The following is a 13441-nucleotide window of genomic DNA, read 5'->3' as shown; positions in this document are numbered from 1 at the left end:
CCAGTTTCGTGGGTCACATTTCAAGATCTGTTTCAGCAATCTACACAGCTCGGATGAGGCCGCATTCTTCATGAAAGTTGTTCCACTGGGTGTGTACTATAACATATCCAAATTTCAGCCCCATTGAATAACTCTGGAGGCCGTAACCTAGCAAACACTGAACCATGCTCAGGATGGATTTTTGTCAGCGAGCAAAACGAGTTAGCAATTTGTTTCAGCCTTAACTTCCTCCTCCGAGCTTGGATTGGGCCAATACTTGTGTGGTTGGATCATACACATTCTGAACTTCACAATGGACATCTTAAAGTCATCATTTGCTTAAGAGAAGCCCAAGTTGTAAGCCCTTGAAGTTGCTGGTCATGCTGACATGAGGATGAGCTGGTTGGAAGCTTGGTCATGGTGAGCTAGGCATGAGCTATTGTAGCTAGTTGGAAGCTTGGTCATGGTGACATGAAGATGAGCTAGGGCTGCTGGTGGGATTTATTGGTGAAGTGCATCAACCAATTCAGATTTTATAATGCAAGTGTTGTATGCATTAGTGAAGTGCATCAACCAATTCATCTTTTATAATGCAAGTGTTGTATGCATTAGCCATATTGAATTCAGATTTATCACTCCCCTCTCCCTATAAATACCACATCCATTCCACATTCAAGACACAACAAATCCTGGGATTCACAACCCCACAATTCACTCCAACCATCCTCAAACACTCTCACAATCCCAAACACTCCAACAATCACCAAAACAACTCCAGCTTTCTTCTCTTCCATTTCCCTACGAATTTCATCTTCCTTAGCCATCACCACTCACTCAAACTCATCCCAAATCACCTCCATATCCTTCATACATCTTTCTAGAAGTGGGGAAGCTCTTGGAGAAGCATTAGAAGTGGAGAAGCACTTGGAGAAGCCTTGGACACCACAAGAACTTCAGAAAAAGGGTTCTTCTACTCTTATTGCATTCATTATGTTTTCTCATTTCTGTTCAAGTCTCTTTTCCATTATGAGTAGCTAAATCCATAACTAGGGCTTCGATGTAACCTAACATGAATATTCTGGGTTTATAAGTTTGGAGTTTCAAGTTTGATTCATGATTCATGTTCTTATTCATTATGCTTATAAGTTAACATGCTTGTTTGAATGATTGATCACCATTAGAACTTGTTTGTTAACTATCTTGGTTTGAATTAAGAGTATACACCATGCTTTAATTCGAATTGAACTATGAATAGGAAGAGTATGTATGGACATTCGACAACAGGGATTAGATACATACTTGGTTGTTTAAAATGTTCTTCTATGCTTAATGGGTTCCTAATGCTTAATTTTAGGTTAGACAACAACTGATCAAATTAGGGAATTAGGAACACAAGGTTAGGACCAAACACCATGGCCTAATCATACTTTAGCTAGAATCAATCTTTGAATCTGAATTAGACTTGTTACTTGAATCTTTATAACCCAGAATTGAATTGTTATGGTGATTCGAATGCCCTAGTCTCAAAATCTGTTTTCCAACTCTTAAAACCACTCTTTGTTACATTTGTTTACTTATTTTTGTTTGCAATTTCATTTTGCTTCTTTTGTTCAACAATCACAACCACTCTTGTTTTAAATTCTGTTTTAGACATAACCTCCTACTTTCTTGAATTTGGTAATCTAAGTACATAACTAGTTTTAACTTCTCAGTCTTCGTGGGTACGACCTCGTACTTGTCTTGCTATACTACTAATTGCCCCGTACAATTGCGAGTTAACATAATATTAACAACATCCCACACCTATGATATTGAAACCCCTCCATCTTTTCCTTCCGCTGCACCCACTCCTACACCTATAGACCAACACCATTATCTCACATCTTCACCCTCTTCATCACCTTCAATTCCTACCCATCCATCACCCCCTTCCTCTATATTTGCAATTAATAATCCTTCCACCCCATCCCATATTATCCCTACATTGACTCCGGCCAATAACATCACACCCCTTGCCCATCCAACCACTAATCCTTCCACTCCTTCTTCAACTTCTCCAGCAATTGATCTTGAACCTCGTATACGTCGACCACCCATCAAGCTCCTCGACTACCACTATTACAATACCCATGTCACTCCATCTTCCGTTAACAAAGGTACCCGTTACCCTCTCTCTCATTATCTCACTTATTCTAATATTTCTCACCCTCACAATGTTTTTTTAGCCTCTATCTCTACTGTAGAGGAACCTACTTCCTATTCACAGGCCTCTCTTATTCCCCACTGGTGTGATGCCATGCGTGATGAACTCCACGCCCTCGAATCAAATTCCACTTGGTCCCTTGTTGCTCTCCCTGCCAACAAACACCCCATTGGTTGTAAATGGGTATACAAAGTCAAACGAAATTCGGATGGTACCATCGAGCGGTTTAAAGCTCGCCTTGTTGCTAAAGGCTACACTCAACTAGAGGGTGTTGATTACAAAGAGACTTTCTCTCCCGTTTTAAAATTGGTCACTGTTCGGGTTCTGCTTACCATTGTGGCCTCCAAGGATTGGCCTCTTCATCAATTAGACGTCAACAATGCTTTTTTGCATGGTGAATTACATGAAGACGTTTATATGCAGCCTCCACTAGGTTATGTCCGTAAGGGGGAGAATCTTGTTTACAAGTTACATAAATCGCTCTACGGACTTAAGCAGGCTTCTAGGCAATGGTTTGCCAAATTTTCACAGGCCATTCTTGACGTTGGTTACATTCAATCCAAAGCCGACTACTCTCTGTTCTATAAACACAAAGGTATCTCCTCAGTGTTTATACTAGTGTATGTCGATGATGTAATTATCACAGGTTCAGATGCAAATGAGATTTCCAAGCTTAAGAACTTCCTACATCAGCGATTCAAGCTAAAAGACTTAGGCAATCTCAAATATTTCCTTGGGATTGAGGTGTCAAGATCATGAAGAGGCATTTGTTTGAACCAACGACAATATGCTTTGGATATTATCAAAGACGCAGGTTTATTGGGAGCTAAACCTGAGCCTTTTCCCATGGAAGAAAATCTAAAGCTCAACAATATTGATGCCAATCTACTCAACAATCCAGCCTCATATCGCCGCTTGATTGGAAGACTTATTTATCTAACTGTTACAAGACAAGATATTCTTTTTGCAGTTAATATCCTCAGCTAATTCATGCACCAACCACGCCAACCACATATGAAAGCTGCCACACGTTTAGTTCATTACTTAAAGGGATCACTAGGTCAAGGTATTCTATTATCCTCTCATAATGAATTAAAATTGCAAGCCTTCTGTGACTCAGATTGGGCAAGTTGCCCCATGACAAGAAGATCAACAACGGGTTATTGTGTGTTTCTCGGAACAAGTCCAATTTCATGGAAAACCAAAAAACAGCCCACTGTATCTAGGTCCTCATTAGAAGCCGAGTATAGGGCAATGGCAGTACCTACATGTGAACTACAATGGCTACGATATCTTTTACAAGATCTTGGTATATCACATTCCTTTCCTAGTACACTTTATTGCGACAACAAGGCTGCCATATATATAGCGGCAAATCGGGTCTATCATGAGCGAACCAAACACATTGAAATTGATTGCCATGTTGTTCGTGAAAGAATTCAAGATGGAACATTACGTATTGCATTCCTTCCTTCTAGAGATCAAATCGGAGATATTTTTACAAAAGCATTGGGCAAGGAAACTTTCCTACGATTGAAAAGCAAGTTGATTCTTTTAGACATACACGCTCCAACTTGAGGGGGAGTGTTAGAAATCAAGGCTTAATAGAAGGAAGACTTTAGATTGAAGTTAACGTTGTATAGCTGTCTTACTTGGACATCAATTCTTTTCCTTTTCTGTGTAATTACCTTAGACATAGGATCTGGAGATTTCTTTCCTTTTGTATTCCTTAAGCTTTGTTATATATTTGTAATCTTTGTACAGTGATCAATACAGAAAACATTCACCATATTTTCTTATATTTTGCCTATCAATAATGACCATGTCAATTATGAGGTCTACCTATGTGGTTCATATGGACAAGTTTTTTTTGCCCAAGGAATTTATCAACCATTACAAGTGGTACATATCAATTATTAGTTTATGGCCTCACTCAAATTTTGGCAAAGATGTCATTATTGGTATTATAGATTGTGGTATTTGGCCGGATGTTTAAGCTTCAAGGACCAGAACATGACAGATAAAAAGCTACCACAATTTGTAACTATTTGTTAACCTTCAAATTATAGGAGCAAGTTATTTCAATAAAGCTTTGAAGAAAAAACTAAACGGAAATATGCTTTGTTTAGAATATGCTAGGTATACTAACGGGCATGAGACTCGAACATCCTCCATAGCTGCTGGTAGTTATGTAAAAGACGTTTCTTAGTTTGGCTACGCTAAGGGAACAACCAAAGGTGTTGCACCACTTGCCAAAATAGTTGTGTATAAGGTCTTTTGGGATGACGGATGTGTTACCTTTGATGTTCTTGCTGTCATGGAGCAAGATATTGAAGATGGTGTTGATGTGATATCTGTCTCTTTGAGCTTTGCATTGGAACCGTATGATGATCCTGATGCAAAAGCTTCTTTTTCTACTATGGAGCAAGGCATAGTGATTACAACTTCATCAGGTAATGAAGGTCGAGGAGTTGGGATCTTGAGAAATGGGATTCCATGGGTCTTAACTGTTGTTGCCGACACCATTGATCGGTGGTTTGTTGGAATAATAACTATGGGAAATGGGATGACTATTACTAGATGGTCTATTTTCCGGGGCAATGTGTTGTTAGAAAAACTATCATTGGTTTATGATAAAAACCTACAAACTTGCAATTCTTTTGCATCATTATTGAAAGCTCAATATGGCATCATTATATGCAATGTAGGGAATATTGACAATCAAATCAAATCAAATCACTTGTGGCAACGTAGGAGCTATACTTGTTTCCCACGAACCCACCTTATTAAAATTGAAGCAATTTCCATGTCCACGTGCTTTTGATTAGATGCACCAAATGTTATCGACTGTGCAAAATATGTAAGCGCAACAAATGGAAGTTTAGCATTCCAATACACCCTTTTAGGGACAAAGCCTGCACCGATTCTAGCGAATTACTCTCCGAAAGGTCCATCATGAAGTTTTTCAAATATCTTAAAACCAGATGTAATGGCACCCAAATCATTAGTTTTGGTAGCTTTAATTCCAAAAGAACAACCACTCAAAGTAAGTTTAACATATGACTTAAAGACCAGATATACAATAATATCAGGAACATCATATGGTTGCCCACATGTTGCTGGGGTGGTTGCATTGTTAAAAGTTGCATATCCCAAATGGAGTCTTGCTAGTCTACTATTAAGTTGCCATTATGATGAAAGAATAATGCTATTGTCACCACTTTTGTCTGTCATATTCCTATACCACCTTATGTGTCTGATGAGGTAGACATCCACATCAATTAAAACTATTTAATATTTTCTTTTATGACTTATTAACACTTTAAAAAAACTGTTAATTAAACCTTCTTTATTAAAATACACTTCATTGATTTAATTAATGTGGCATATGATATGGAAATGCCACGGTGGTTATGGCGGTGGCTGCTATGGCAACTGCCACCGTATATAGATATACTTTTTGCTCGCGGCGAGGACCAGATGGGTGGGGCTAGTTGGTTGTCGTCATGGCATGGAGGCTGGAGTGACTGGATGGTGGCAGCGCATTGCGGACCTAGCTACTGGAGAGCATCACAGACTTGGCTATTGAACCACGGCTGTTGCTGCAGTTTGATAGTTGGGCAGCATTGCGAGCCCAGCTGCGAGCACTGGTGGTAGTCGCCGGGGGGTGGCTGCTACGGCGGTGGTTGCTGATTGCTACTAGCAGCAGTCGCGGGTGTCTTTTTTGTTTTTGTTTTGTTTTTTTCGCTAAAGCTGCACCATGACCTGTTGGGTAGGTTGCGGCTCGGCTCGGACCGAGAAGCTGCTTTAGCGGCTCAGACCGAGATGCTGCTTTAGCGGCTCAGACCGAGATGCTGCGTTAGCTGCTCGGGCCACGTGGCCTTCTCGGTATATAATTTTGTGTGTGCCGCAACTTAGGGTTTTGACATGCTATATGATTTGCAATTTTATTCCCTTTTTGCAGCTGTTCACCGATCATGTCTTCCGATGAGGATAGCTTATCATTGAGTTCACAAGTTCTTTGTACCTGTGGGGTGGTTCCAAGGTGAATAAGAAGAGATTCATGGCTAATCTGCATTGCATTATGTCTAAAACTCACTTCCAGAAGTGGTGTGCCACCTATGCTTCTGCCATACCTAATGATGTGCATGTCAAGTTGCCAGTGTTTTCAACTGACGATGCACCTTGTGTGGATCCGAACGATTCGGATGCCAGAATTATCACATTTCGTCCCTTCTACTTCTCCTTGTGCTTCATGTTCCCATTGTCAAAGTTCTTTAGGATGGTGTTCTGCGCCACAGAGTGTGCCCCAAAATAATGTACTCCGAACGTCTACCAGGCAATCATGTGTTTTGATAACCTGAGCCGTTTCTTCAAGCTGGATCTGACGGTGTAGTAGTTCTGTTTCTTCTTGAAGTGAGGCTCTACGATGAAGTTGGAACCTCGCGGGTGAGGGATGTGTCTCCGTTGAGAAAGAAGCCAGGACTTCCTTATGCTCTGATCAAGTCTTCTTCGAAAGAGGTCTTGTATGCTGAGAAGACTCAATCAGGAACTACTCCTTCGTCGTCTGCCAGGGTCAAGTACCTCGTCGGTGGGGATAGTAAGAAGATCAGTGGCATGCAGAATGTTCGGGACATTCCGCTCAAGTCTCCAACTAACAAGCTCAAAACTTGCAATTCGCCCTGCAAAAAAGTCTATTCCTAAATCAGTTCACCTGTCGAGAAACATAGAGCTACTGATATTCCTCCCCGAAGTTCAAGTCGTTTGCACTATTCAAGGGGTGAGGATCGAACTAGGATGACTGCTACTCTACCTAACCATCACGATCCAGTTGTCAAGCCACGAGCAGTCAAACATGGAGCTGATTCAGTGTCGTTGACTCCTTTGGAGGAGAGGATGGCGGGGCTAAGAAGGCCAGATAGTCATTTAATCGGGTGAAGAGTTCTTCGGAAATGTGAACAGTTGGTCCAAAGGTTGGCAAGTCCAACTCTGCAGGGGATGCATGTGTGTGTGATATGCTCAAGACGAACTTTCTGTCATGCTCGTCTGCTTATCTTTTGGTAGATTTTCATTTGCTAAGTAGTCGATGATGTGGTCTTGGCAGTTGGGGTCCTCATCAATTTGCATTGAGTATATTTGTTCTATCTCTTCGATGCTTGGCCAGTCAAAGTGCTAGACCGGTATGGAGAGTCTGAACTCGGTGTCCAATGCTGATCCTAAATGCATTTGCATGAGTATTCTCTGCCCGGGGAAGTTGTTAGATAGTGAAAGTAGGGAATTCCTTCAAAAGCAGTTGGACTTTGTTGAGGTACTCGATTCTCAGGTGTTTTGCCATGTACACTTGTGAAGCTTAATTTGTGATTAGCTGGGAGTCTGAGTAGATAGCAATTTCTTGATCTACAATTCTTTTGCTAAGCGCAGTCTAGCGAGCAATGCCTCATATTCTATTTTGTTGTTTGAGGCTGGAAACCTAGTGTGATGGCTTGCTCCAACAAAGTTCCATATGGGGTGATTATGATGACGCCTACTCTAGCTCCCTTGTGATTTGATGCTCCTTCTACGCGCAACTGCCACATTTCTTTGGTCATGTCTAGATCGACAGAGAAGGTGTCGTTTTCTCTCGAACTTTCCTTGCTTTTGATGACCACTTTCTCTTCTTCGGCTGATGGAGTAAACTCTACAACAAAATTTGCTGAAGCTTGGGCTTTTATAAAAGTCTTCGGTTGGTAGAGAAGGTCGTACTGATTGAGTTCGATAGCCCATTTCATGAGTCATTGAGAAGTGTCAGGGTTGTGGAGAATCGATCTCAAAGGAAAGTTAGTAATGACAATGATCCGGTGAGCTTGGTAGTAGGGCCTTAACTACATGGGACAAAATTAGCCTCTCCATTTTAGGATAGCAAGCTTTTGCATCAAGGAGGGCTTTTGATACGTAGAATACCAGATGTCGTGCTCCCAGCTCTTGTCTGATGAAAGCTAAGCTAACTACTGAGTTGGATAAACCTTCGCCTGGTACTGGTTTTGAGAATAGGGGAGGTGAAGTGAGGTAGATCTTCAAGTTTTGAAAAGCTACTTCACTCTTCATCCCACTTGTCTCTTTGTCATTTCATCAAGGCCTTGAAGAATGGCTTGCACTTGTCGGTAGATCTAGAGAAGAATCGGTTGAGAGCTGTTGCTCCGTCCGTTAGACTTTTGTATCTCCTTCGTTGTGGTAGGTGACTTTATTTTGAGGATGGCCTTGATCCCAAAAATCAGCCAGATGAGACTCCAAATGTGCACTTACTCAGATTCAACTTCATGTGGTATTTTTTGAGTATGACAAAGGCTTTGGCAAGGTTCGTGATCTGATCTACTCATTGGGGAGCTTTAACTAGCATGTCATCTACGTAAACCTCCATAGTCTTGCCGATCTACTCTTTGAAAATCTTATTCACGAGCCTTTGGTACGTTGCTCCGATGTTCTTCAGCCTAAAGGGCATGACTTTGTAGCAATATGTACCCTTTTTTTTATGATGAAGGAGGTATTCGCTTTGTTGTCTTCATGCATTATAATTTGATTGTAGCCGAAATAGGCATCCATGAAGCTGAGCATTTGATTACCGGAAGTTGAATGTAAGAGTTGATCAATTCTTGGTAGTGGAAAGTTGTCCTTTGGGCATGCCTTATTGAGGTCGGTGTAGTTGACGCAAACTCTCCACTGCCCTTTGTCTTTCTTTTCTACTAGAACAATGTTAGCCAGTCATTCTACGTAGGAGTCTTCTTCAATGAAGCCGGCAGCTAAGAGCTTGTTGATCTCGGCTTCAATGATAGCAACTCGCTCGGGAGCGAAGTTGCGTCTCTTCTGTACCACTGGCTTACTGGCTGGTTTGACATGCAGTCGGTGACTGATGATTTGCGGGTCAATTCCAGGCATGTCAGATGGTGACCATATGAACACGTCGTTGTTGTTCTGTAGGAAGGTAGTCAATTCCACTTTCTCATTTGGGCTTAGGCGCGAGCTGATCCACACTTTAAATACTTTCCTAGGAGTAGTGGTAAACTTAAGTTCTTCCATCTATCAATATGTCATACGACCTTTGATTTTCATGGTGCCGAAGGACCAACCTTGTTACTTTTCCGTCCACCCTATATATCATACAGCCTTCGCAATCTAGCTACACGCTGAAGCACCATCCAAATCCACCGACTGTCTTCCACCATCAACCCCAATCAGGTGCACTCAATCCAAACAGGTGCACCCAATCCATCCATCCATCCATCCAAATCATCTTTGAATGCATGGTAGATCATATTGGCACGCCAACGCACACCTATCCAACACAAAGCAGGACGACTTGTGTTGGCGAATAATCCCCTCGGCCCGGAGCACTAGGTCTTGAGATTTTGTGCAGCCAACATCTTTGGTCAGTGAGGTTTTGTCAAAAGTTTATGGTGGAACCGAAATTTCTGAGTCAACTCACCAACTGTGACTACTGAGGCCAAGATAACTGTTGGTACCTCGGCCTTCATCCTGTTAACATCGGTCTTCGCGGCCGAATTTTTCTAGACACAATCTCCTTTCTTATGAGGGGAAATGCCATGGGCGGCCCAGTCGCTCGTTTACAAGCCGCGGGGTTACAGTACCTTTGGCAGGGCCTCACAAGCTTCGGCCTTACTAATGGAAGATTTGATGGCTAAGCAGGCATACAGGATAGAAATGTCCTTCATGGCCACGATGGAGAAAATTTCTTCTGATTTGCGGACTCTCTTTCCAGAAAGATTGCCTCTCGCACATCCATCTATACCTTCCAGGACCGAACATAGTAGATCATATTCCGAAAGGGCCAAGCCCAACAGTGAGGTCAGCAGTTACAAGGCTGCTGGACAACCATCTACTTCGAGTTGTGGTCAATACACTCAATCAACGTTTAATAGTTGGGGGCAACCTCAGCAGACTTGGTTTACTCTCGGCCCAACCTATTCGGCGAAAGCTTTGCGCTGCCAGCTCCTCACAGTCGCATCCCATCCATACTGCTGTTGTACAAACGCGTGCTGTTGTACAAACGCGGGCTGTGATGCAACCACAACTGACTCCCGGCTCCGTACATATAGACATGTCACAGCAGCAACCCGGATCAACTCGTGTTCCCATAACACAACAGTTCGCCCAAAGCAACTCGGCCATGTCACAGACGTCGATGGTGCCAGCTCCTTCTCAAACAATTGCAACTTGGCCCAATCAGAGTGGTCGTACCACAAAGTCAACTCGGGCAGTCTCAAACAGCCGTACCACAATGGCAGACCGATCAGATCCATGTGACTGCTCAACAAGCCCAACTCGGGCTAGCCGCTACGGCTGTATCATAGATGTACCCTGGAACAACCCACAGCAAAAGCCACTAGTTTCCGTTCGGCCCAGTTTAGATGGCCATACCTTATGAGCAGCTCAGCCCAGCTCAAACAGAAGTAGTCCAAATGCCAACTAGTCCAGCTATCGTGGCTGAACCCGTGATTCAGGCAGCCCAACAACCAAGGCTGCATGCGTTCGTTGTTTAGTAAGAAGTGCAGGACCAACAACCGCCGCTCGCAAGACTTGAGCCACCTCCTCAAGATCTTCAGGCAAAGGATATATGACGCATGATCAAAGACGGCCTTGCCTAATGGCTATCGGAAGCCCCGAGATACACCAAACCTTATCCACTCGAGATCGATCACACGCCACTTCCTTTGTATTTTCGCCTACCTAAGTTCATATTGTTTTCCGGGGATGGGCATACTTCTTCGATCGAGCACATAGGCCATTTCACAACCCAATGTGGCGAGGAGAACTCGGACGCCCAGAAGCTTCGATTGTTCATTCATTCCTTAACCAGTGCAACATTTTCCTGGTTCATCAACCTCTTGCCAATTCAGTAAGAGATTGGTCTGATATGGAGAGAGTATTCCATGAGCACTTTTACCAAACCAACCGAGAGATAACCGTCGCCGAACTTGCAAGGATGAGCCAGATGCAGGGCAAGACTCCCCATGATTACTTACACGCTTCAATACATGTAGGAATTGATGTCGAAACAACCTCCCTGAGAGGGAGTTCATCAAGATGGCCGAAGAAGGTTTGGAATTCAAATACGAGAAGAAATTCCAGGGTATCGAGTTTCATGACATGCATGACTTGACCGACAAAGTTGACAGATACACGTCCCTTTTGAAAGAAGAGGTTCAAAAGAAAACGGCCACAAAAGGGACGTACTACAAAAACTTGGTCGTTAGTTATGCATAAGTTGACAACCATGGCGTGGCCAATGATGCTGAGGTAGAAGTCAGTTCGGCCGAAGTTAACATAGACAAACCTTTCAAGGAGATTTTCAGGGCCGAAACAAAGCTTCCAGATAGCAAGTTCACGGCCCGAGAACAAAAACTTACACGTTCGAGTTAACCAAGGTCGAAGGAATTTTCGATTTACTATGGCCGAGAGAAAGGTCAAGCTATTGTTTGGCCACAAGATCCCTAAGGCCGAAGAGCTTAAGGGAAAGATGTTCCGTAAGTATCACAGTTCTTGGTTTCATAGCACTAACAACTGTTTTATCTTCGTGACATCATACATAAATTGATAGAAGAAGCTCCAATTCTCGGAGAAGCTCGCTAAGAACTCCACGGCCTAAGGCAATACAGATCGAGGCAGAGAAAGGGGAGAGGCCAGGAAGGAAATCAAAATAGCAGGGAAAGGAAAAGAGAAAGAGCCAGAGCTCAAGCTTGAACCTATGATCTGTGACTGATGCAGAATCGAGATCGGCCATCCTAGGTCGAGATAACATAAGAGGAAGATGGCCGAGCCTGCTCGCTTGGCCATTCACAAATCTCCAGACCGCCGAATCATCGGCCCTCGTCTAGTGTCGTATTTGATCTACTAGGGGCCAAGCCTTCGCCAGGACATGAAACACTCAGCCACGAAGAGCAGGCCATTCCATGATGGTCTAAAACCTTCAAGCCTGTGATCTTGCAGGATGACCGGTGGTATAGAACTTGGCCTGGGGGCAAGGCCGAACCCTTGACAAAAACTCAGTTAAGGAGGATGCAGAGACGAGCTTAGCAAGCCAGATTTGAATCAAGATAGGCTGAAGGATCCAAACGCTGCAAGAAGGAGATAGCCTTGAGCACATAGCCATCTACTCCAACCGACGGTTCCACAAGAAGGAATATTTCTATTAGGAGCCCGAAAATTGGACGGTCTAGGCCGAGAGGGAAGGACCCTATCAGGGTTATTTTCGGCCCTAAGGAGTTGAAGGCTGTGATCTTGGAGAGATCGGAGGACGGCATCATTGATGTCTACCGTGGGAAGGATCCCCCTTTCTCACTTGCTAGGTTATTATTCCTTGAGGAATTCCAAAAAAGACATTCGGCTACCGATCTATACGGAATGGTCCTTGAATACTAAGTGATTTTGGAGTTGGCCCTCAAGAACCCAAAGGCTGAAGAAAAGGTGCACACCGAGCGGTAACCTTTGAAATAAAGCGCGTTAAGGCTGTGACACGCCCTGTGAGGCTTGGGATGTCTTTTTGTGTCTTCGACCTTTCCATATCTATAAGAGCTTTGATTTTTTTCAGGGTTTGCTTCAATTCCTCGTTGGCTTATCATGAAGTGAGGGAATTTTCTGGAAGATACACCGAAGGCGCACTTCGTTGGGTTTAGTCTCATTCGATACTTTTTCAAGATGTCAAACATGAGGGATAAGTTGTGGAGGTTTTGGCCAGCAGTCTAACTCTTTACCAACATGTTTTTCACATAGACTTCCATGGTGTTGTCGATATGCTCAGCGAGGATTCGGTTGACTAGTCGTTGATATGTTGCTCCAGCATTTTTTTTAGGCCAAACGGCATGACGTTGTAGCAATACAAACCAATCTAAGACATTGTTGTTGTGTTCCTGCATTTTCGCCATGTCTTGTCGTAATGTTGCGATTTGAACCAGAAGCTCAGCTTCAGCAGTGGTTTGAAGAATCGGATCCTCGATCGACGTGCGCAGCGGGCATTGCTGGGCTCACCCCACTCTTCTTTTCCGAACAATGACTGTTAAGCTCATAATTTCATATATATATATATATATATATATATATATATATATATATATATACATGCCCTATTTATTTAGTCCTTTTGCTTAGTTTTTTGGAATTCTAAGTCATTTACCTCTCTTTGTGTGTTTTCTAGGTCAATAGAGCAAGAGAGCATAATTCATGCAATTGAAGCTTGGTAAGGGCTAATTTGGATGAATGGTTGGAAAG

The sequence above is a fragment of the Prunus avium genome, chromosome 8, assembly GCF_965620075.1.
Source record: "Prunus avium chromosome 8, drPruAviu1.hap1.1, whole genome shotgun sequence".
In the NCBI taxonomy this organism is placed as follows: Eukaryota; Viridiplantae; Streptophyta; class Magnoliopsida; order Rosales; family Rosaceae; genus Prunus; species Prunus avium.
This window is presented reverse-complemented; position numbering follows the sequence as displayed.